This window comes from Aulostomus chinensis, chromosome 4, assembly GCF_037954235.1.
Source record: "Aulostomus chinensis isolate RoL2024-O1b breed Wild chromosome 4, RoL_Achi_v1.0, whole genome shotgun sequence".
Classification (NCBI taxonomy): domain Eukaryota; kingdom Metazoa; phylum Chordata; class Actinopteri; order Syngnathiformes; family Aulostomidae; genus Aulostomus; species Aulostomus chinensis.
Genome location: NC_141323.1, coordinates 30896920 through 30904419, shown reverse-complemented (window position 1 = coordinate 30904419; position 7500 = coordinate 30896920). Strand labels below are relative to the sequence as shown.

The 7500-nt window shown below is 40.7% G+C and overlaps 4 non-coding genes and 1 pseudogene across 4 annotated transcripts in view; all 5 read left to right on the top strand.

Annotated features, from left to right (window-relative positions):
- Positions 1-5690: 5690 nt before the first annotated feature.
- On the top strand, positions 5691-5809 carry LOC147266526 (5S ribosomal RNA). The gene has a single exon (XR_015112915.1). It is a non-coding gene; the product is annotated as a 5S ribosomal RNA (ribosomal RNA).
- Positions 5810-6119: 310 nt separating this feature from the next.
- Positions 6120-6238, top strand: LOC147266525 (5S ribosomal RNA; annotated as a pseudogene).
- A 309-nt stretch (positions 6239-6547) lies between these two features.
- LOC147266524 (5S ribosomal RNA) lies at positions 6548-6666 on the top strand. The gene has a single exon (XR_015114992.1). It is a non-coding gene; the product is annotated as a 5S ribosomal RNA (ribosomal RNA).
- A 309-nt stretch (positions 6667-6975) lies between these two features.
- On the top strand, positions 6976-7094 carry LOC147266523 (5S ribosomal RNA). Its single transcript, XR_015113360.1, has one exon. It is a non-coding gene; the product is annotated as a 5S ribosomal RNA (ribosomal RNA).
- A 309-nt stretch (positions 7095-7403) lies between these two features.
- The window catches only part of LOC147266522 (5S ribosomal RNA), a 119-nt gene continuing 22 nt past the window's right edge, over positions 7404-7500 (top strand). The window contains exon 1 of the ribosomal RNA XR_015114368.1: positions 7404-7500. This exon is cut by the window's right edge and continues 22 nt beyond it. This is a non-coding gene — a ribosomal RNA (5S ribosomal RNA).

Below are 7500 nucleotides of genomic sequence, written 5' to 3'. Positions count from 1 at the left end.
TTTTACAAAAGCTAGAAGGGTGGGGAGTCTCAGCTGCATCAACTATAAGGAGGAGGATGTGGCCGGGTACGCAAATTGCTGATGGGACGCGGTTTCTCAAAGTAAAGTTTACAGATAAAGTCCAATCTCTGCCTTATTCAGCACGGTTTGACACAGCAATGGGACCGGAATATTTCAGGGTCATACATGATAGGCAGGCTAGGGTGTGTAGGATGTGCCTCCAGCCGGGGCACATCCTAAGGGACTGTCCTGAGTTCTCCTGCCATAAGTGTGGTGTCCAGGGGCATTATGCAAGGGAGTGCAACAGGAAACCTAATAAGATACAGAAATGTGAGGTGTGTTGGAACAAAATTGATGAATGTAATTGTAATTATAGTGATGAGGATATTGTGGTGGAATCTGGATCTGAGGAGCTGTACAGTGAGATGGAAGGTTTAAGTGAGGGAGGAACGGAGGATGAGGAGGAAGATGACGAGGTGGGTAGTGGCGCCGCCAAGCAGGCTGCCGGTGAGGGTTACGCCCCTCAGAGAACCCAGAGCCCTCCTAAAGTGGTGCAGAGCCCAGGCACAAGGCTTGGTTCAAGTCTGAATGACATGAGCACTGACTCAGGCCCACAGCAGAGAGGAAAGGATGGAGGAGGAAACGGGTCCGAAAAGGAGCCGGAGCCTTCTCAACTCCTGGAATCAATGGAGGTGGGGGATACCCCAAGAGAATTGCAGCCGGCGGCAGCCACATCCACCAGGGTACCTACCTTAAATGTGCCCTCCACCTTCCCTCCTCAGAGTAGATCAAACAGTGACTCGGAAATGGACTTTGCCACAATAAAAAATATTCGGAAAAAGCACACCTCAATAAAAGATGCTGCGATGAAGAAAAAACAGAAGAAAGAAGGAGGGAGAGGTAAAAAATCTTGAGGGAAAATTGGCTGTTTAAAGGTGTTTTTGGTCTGACCATGTTTCTGCTGCACTCCCTTAATGTCAATGGACTCCGCACTTATGGCAGGATGACCGCCATTTTACTTAAAAGCAAGTGTGACATTCTCTGCTTACAGGAGACAAGGTGGGAAGGGGATAGCGTGGCGGCAGCAAGCAAAATGTGGGAAGGAGATGTCTTTTTTAGCAACGGCACAAGTAAATCTTGTGGCGTAGCTATTTTAGTAAAAAAGACTATAAGTACCAATAGCAAGTTAATATATCATGACAAGAAAGGTAGAATACTTATTATAGATGTTTGCATAAACAATAGAACATACAGAATTGTTAACATATATGCCAGTAACTGTGAAAAGGAAAGGAAAATGTTTCTAAATAGTATAAGCAGATGGATAGATCATAGAACCATAATAATAGGAGATTTCAATATCGCATTAACTAAGGATGATATATCAATTAACAATGTATACAAGAATGACACAAGCAGAACTGAGCTATATAATTTAATGAATATTCACAATTTGACAGATGTATGGAGAATTCACAACCCATTCAAGAAAGAGTACTCCAGAAGACAGGTTGTGCAGGGAAAAATGAAACAAGCCAGAATAGATTTATGTCTAGCGGCCCCTGAAGCAACAAAACAGATCAATAAAATACAATATAATTATAACGCATGGAGTGATCACGCAACAATTGAGTGTTACTTGGGTGCTGCAGGAGGTTTCAGGGGGGGAGGTACCTGGTGCCTCAACTCCAGCCTCCTGGCAGATTCAACTTACGTTAAAAAAATCACAAAACTGCTTGATTATGCAAAAATAGAAATGAAAATAGAAAATAATTTTATAGAAAAGTGGGAAATTCTAAAGCAAAGAATTAAAAGAAGTAGTATAAATTATAGTAAAGAGAAAAAGTGGAGAGAGGAGCTGGAGGAAAATCGACTAAGAAAATTAATCAATCATGAAATAGCATTATTTGATAAAGAACCTAACAGAAACACAGAAAACTATGAATTATATAAAGCAAAACTAGGAAACATAGAAAAAATAAAATGCAGAGGTGCAATGATAAGAAGCAGAGTTAAAAATTTAGTAGAAGGAGAAAAATGCACCGCATATTTTTTGGGGCTCGAAAAGCAAAAACAAAACAAAACTATAATAGAAAAAATCAACGATATAACTGGAAAAGAATATGACGATCAAGAAAATATACTAAGAGTAACTACAGAGTTTTATAAAGAATTATTTGATAATGGATATAGCAATAGCGAAGAGGTAGACAAGTTGTTATCAAATATCCAAACTAGTATTTCAGTGGAGGATAAGGAATGGTCTGATGCACAAATTACTATTAATGAGATAAAGACGGCAATAGATAGCTTAAATAAAAACAAAAGTCCAGGGGTAGATGGTTTAACAGCAGAATTTTATATTTGTTTCAAAGAGCAGATAGCTCCCCTGTTGCTGTCATTGTACCACTCAATGGAACGGGAACAGAGAACATCCAATACATTCACTGCAGGAATAATTTCACTTATCTACAAAAATAAAGGTTCAAAACAGGATATAACAAACTATAGACCAATAAGTTTACTCAATACAGATTACAAGATACTGACCAAAACACTGGCAAACAGGCTTAAACTTACAATAGGGACCATTATTGGTAATACACAGGCATACGGCATACCAGATAGAGACATCATAGATACGATCCTTACAATAAAGGATACCGTCAGGACAATGGCAGCACAGGGGGGGTATCTGCTCGGAATTGATTTGGAGAAAGCATTCGACAGAGTAGAACATCTTTTCTTATATAAAACTTTAAAAAGATTTGGATACGGTGAAGGCTTTATTAAATGGATTAAATTATTATACGATAACGCATACAGTCAAATAAAGATAAATGGACAACTAACAGAAAAGATCAAATTAAAAAGATCGGTAAGGCAAGGATGCCCGCTTTCAGCTCTTTTATACAGTATTGTTGCTGAGCCACTAGCTTTAAGTATAATGAATGATAAGAATATTATAGGTATAAAAAAATATAGAGACAAAGTCGTTAAAATAGCACAATTTGCGGATGATATCAATATAATGTTTAAAAATGAAGAAAATTTAAATTATATTATAAAACATCTAGAAAGATATGAAAAAGCATCAGGAGCTAAGGTTAACAGAAATAAGTCAGAAATGATGGAATTCGGTAAAAATAGTTTAAAAAATAATTGGGGTTTTAGCACTAAAGAATACAGGAAAATACTGGGTGTATACATTGGTAAAAATGAAGGGGAAGCCAGGGACTTAGGGTGGAGAGAACTTGTAAAAAAGGTAGAAAATACACTTAATTTATGGAGAAGTAGGGGTTTAAGCCTGAGAGGAAAGGTAATTGTCATCAATGCCTTAATACTGTCAAAAATTAATCATGTTTTGGGGGCCTGTGAGCTACCGCAGTGGGCACTAAATTCGCTCAATGAAGCGATCTCCTCCTTCCTTTGGAGGGGAAAGGGAAATTCGATCGCTCATCGGGTGATAATTGCTAATAAAAGGGAGGGGGGATTAGGACTAATTGACATCAGTGCAAAAAAAGATGCACTCAGGGCCAAATTAGTTAGAAATTTTCTCGATTCGAACAGGCAGTACCCCTGGGAGGACACAATGGCGGGCTACCTGGCTGAGTACGGGGAGGGGGAGAAACTCCCTCTTTATCACCTCCTTCCTGGGAAAAGCCATGGCTCGCTACCGATGTTCTACCAGGAGGTGCTAGAGGCATGGGGCAAATTCCTGCCCCACCTCAGGCCTAAGTGCAGTCAGAAAAGTCATGTGCTGCAGTTACCTTTTCTCGAAAGCACCTTTTTCACACACAATGGTAGGACACTTAAATGCAGGGCACTTCAGCAACATAATATAACAAGGGTCGGTCAAGTGGTGGGGGAAAGGGGTCTGTTCAGTCTCAGGAAAGTCACAACCCAACTCAAAAAAACAGGGACACCGTGCAGAAAGGATTACCTAAATGGACTAGGTAACAAAATCAACAGAAACATAACCTCACTGTGGAGAAACTTAATCATCACGGACAAATCGAGAGCAGACCCCGAACTCCCACCGCTTGAGCTTGTCACACAGTACACAGGGAAAGAGCTGTCACAGGTGAAAACAAAGGACTGGTACACCATAGGGATTAACTCAATTAAACGCACTCCAAAAGCAGAAAAACACTGGGCACAATTATTCAAGGGAATACCGATAGGAAAAATCTGGCAAAACCTTAACATACCTTACATGGACAGCAATACTTTCAAGCTAGAATTCAATATCAGACACAGGAGAATTTTCACAGGAATCAAATTACACCAGATTAATAAGGAAAACTACAGTAGGACATGCCAAATCTGCAATAAAGAACCGGAAGACCAGGAGCATCTATTCATCAACTGCAAGGAATCGGATAAATTCAGGAATTTCATCAGGATGCTACTGCAAGAGCACTGCAATTTCAGTTTGACAGATGAAACACTATGGACATGGACTCTTCTCTTTGGTACAACACTGAAACAAAAGGATCAGAACAGGACTCTCATAAATACCATACTCACTTTTGCAAAAAAATCAATATGGACAACTAGAAACTACGCTCTCTATGAAAAGAAGAAAATAAACATATTTGGGGTTTTTTACACAACACTCTTGACACACCTACAAATCTTACATGACATGGACAAGGATATTTTTGAAAACACTTTCTGCAGGAAAAACACATTTTTCAACATAGCAAATGGCAAAATTGAAATAAACAAGATTGACAATGGTATGTTTTCTCTTCAAATTCCCAGCTAAGTAGTCTCTTTTTTTTATAAAGCAAAGTATTTTTCAAATTTAATAAAGGGGTGAGCAAATTGGGTGGTTTATGTTTTTGGTGTGTTTAACATTTCATTTTGATAAAATTTCATTTAAAATAAAAAAAAAAAAAAAAAAAATTGTGTGTGTGACACTTCACGACAGGAATTTGTTCTTTTTAGTCCCATGAGTTTTTTTTGTCTCTCTTTAATTTTTATTTATTTTTTTTGGAATGACCTGCATTGCTCCAGTGGCTGTAGGCACATAGTGTTGGTTTATTTGTCTAAATTTAACTTAATTTAAAAAAAAAAAAAAAAAAAAAAAAAAAAAAAACTCTGATGGTGTTTTCATCAAGTTCGAGGTGTATCAAGGGTGGGGGTTTTTTTTGGTAAGATTTCTTTCCTGAAGGAATTTATTTTTTTATATAATTGTTAAATTTTGTCATGTAAATAAGAATGTACAGTTGGTAAAAATGTATGATGTATTTTTGATAATAAAAGACAAAAAAAAAAAACACGCCCGATCTCGTCTGATCTCGGAAGCTTAGCAGGGTCGGGCCTGGTTAGTACTTGGATGGAAGACCGCCTGGGAATACCAGGTGCTGTAAGCTTTTTTGTTTCATTGTGAGGAAAGGGCCGCTTTGAGTCTTTGGGGACCAGCATGAGCGAGCTTCCCTCACACACCTTTTCTTGAAGGGCCCTCTGCAGCTTTGGAATGGAATTTCATGCAGTGGTTAATTTGAAGAAGACAGATGGCAGATGCAGTACTTTTCTCTCAATGACATCAACATTCTTTTCTTTTATTGACAGGACACGTATTTGGCGTGTGAAAAGACCCTGAGGCTGTTGCTCATCACTTTTTTTCTGAGGTTGTAAATTGTGTGAAATGGATATAGAGCCCATGTGTGTCAGAGTCAAAGGCTTATGGCCATACTACTCTGAACACGCCCGATCTCGTCTGATCTCGGAAGCTAAGCAGGGTCGGGCCTGGTTAGTACTTGGATGGGAGACCGCCTGGGAATACCAGGTGCTGTAAGCTTTTTTGTTTCATTGTGAGGAAAGGGCAGCTTTGAGTGTTTGGGGACCAGCATGAGCGAGCTTCCCTCACACACCTTTTCTTGAAGCGCCCTACACAGCTTTCGGATGGAATGTCATGCAGTGTGTAATTTGAAGTAGACAGATTGCAGATGCAGTACTTTTCTCTAGATGACATCAACATTCTTTTCTTTGTATTGACAGGACAACTATTTGGTGTGTAAAAAGACCGTGAGGCTGTTGCACATCACATTTTTTTTGAGGTTGTAAAGTGAGTGAAATGGATATAGAGCCCATGTGTGTGAGAGTCAGGGGCTTACGGCCATACCACTCTGAACACGCCCTATCTCGTCTGATCTCGGAAGCTTAGCAGGGTCGGGCCTGGTTAGTACTTGGATGGAAGACCGCCTGGGAATACCAGGTGCTGAAAGCTTTTTTGTTTCATTGTGAGGAAAGGGCCGCTTTGAGTCTTTGGGGACCAGCATGAGCGATCTTCCCTCACACACCTTTTCTTGAAGCGCCCGCTGCAGCTTTGGAATGGATTTTCATGCAGTGGTTAATTTGAAGAAGACAGATGGCAGATGCAGTACTTTTCTCTCGATGACATCAACATTTTTTTCTTTTATTGACAGGACACCGATTTGGCGTGTGAAAAGACCCTGAGGCTTTTGCGCATCACTTTTTTTCTGAGGTTGTAAAGTGTGTGAAATGGATATAGAGCCCATGTGTGTCACAGTCAAGGGCTTACGGCCATACCACTCTGAACACGCCCGAACTCGTCTGATCTCGGAAGCTAAGCAGGGTCGGGACTGGTTAGTACTTGGATGGAAGACCGCCTGGGAATACCAGATGCTGTAAGCTTTTTTGTTTTTTTGTGAGGAAAGGGCCGCTTTGAGTCTTTGGGGACCAGCATGAGCGAGCTTCCCTCACACACCTTTTCTTGAAGCGCCCTTCGCAGCTTTGGAATGGAATGTCATGCAGTGGTTAATTTGAAGAAGACAGATGGCAGATGCAGTACTTTTCTCTCGATGACATCAACATTCTTTTCTTTTATTGACAGGACACGTATTTGGCGTGTGAAAAGACCCTGAGGCTGTTGCGCATCACTTTTTTTCTGAGGTTGTAAAGTGTGTGAAATGGATATAGAGCCCATGTGTGTCAGAGTCAAGGGCTTACGGCCATACCACTCTGAACAAGCCCAATCTCGTCTGATCTTGGAAGCTAAGCAGGGTCGGGCCTGGTTAGTACTTGGATGGGAGACCGCCTGGGAATACCAGGTGCTGTAAGCTTTTTTGTTTCATTGTGAGGAAAGGGCAGCTTTGAGTGTTTGGGGACCAGCATGAGCGAGCTTCCCTCACACACCTTTTCTTGAAGTGCCCTCCACAGCTTTGGAATGGAATGTCATGCAGTGTGTAATTTGAAGTAGACACATTGCAGATGCAGTACTTTTCTCTAGATGACATCAACATTCTTTTCTTTTATTGACAGGACACCGATTTGGCGTGTGAAAAGACCCTGAGGCTGTTGCGCATCACTTTTTTTCTGAGGTTGTAAATTGTGTGAAATGGATATAGAGCCCATGTGTGTCAGAGTCAAAGGCTTATGGCCATACTACTCTGAACACGCCCGATCTCGTCTGATCTCGGAAGCCAAGCAGGGTCGGGCCTGGTTAGTACTTGGATGGAAGACCGCCTG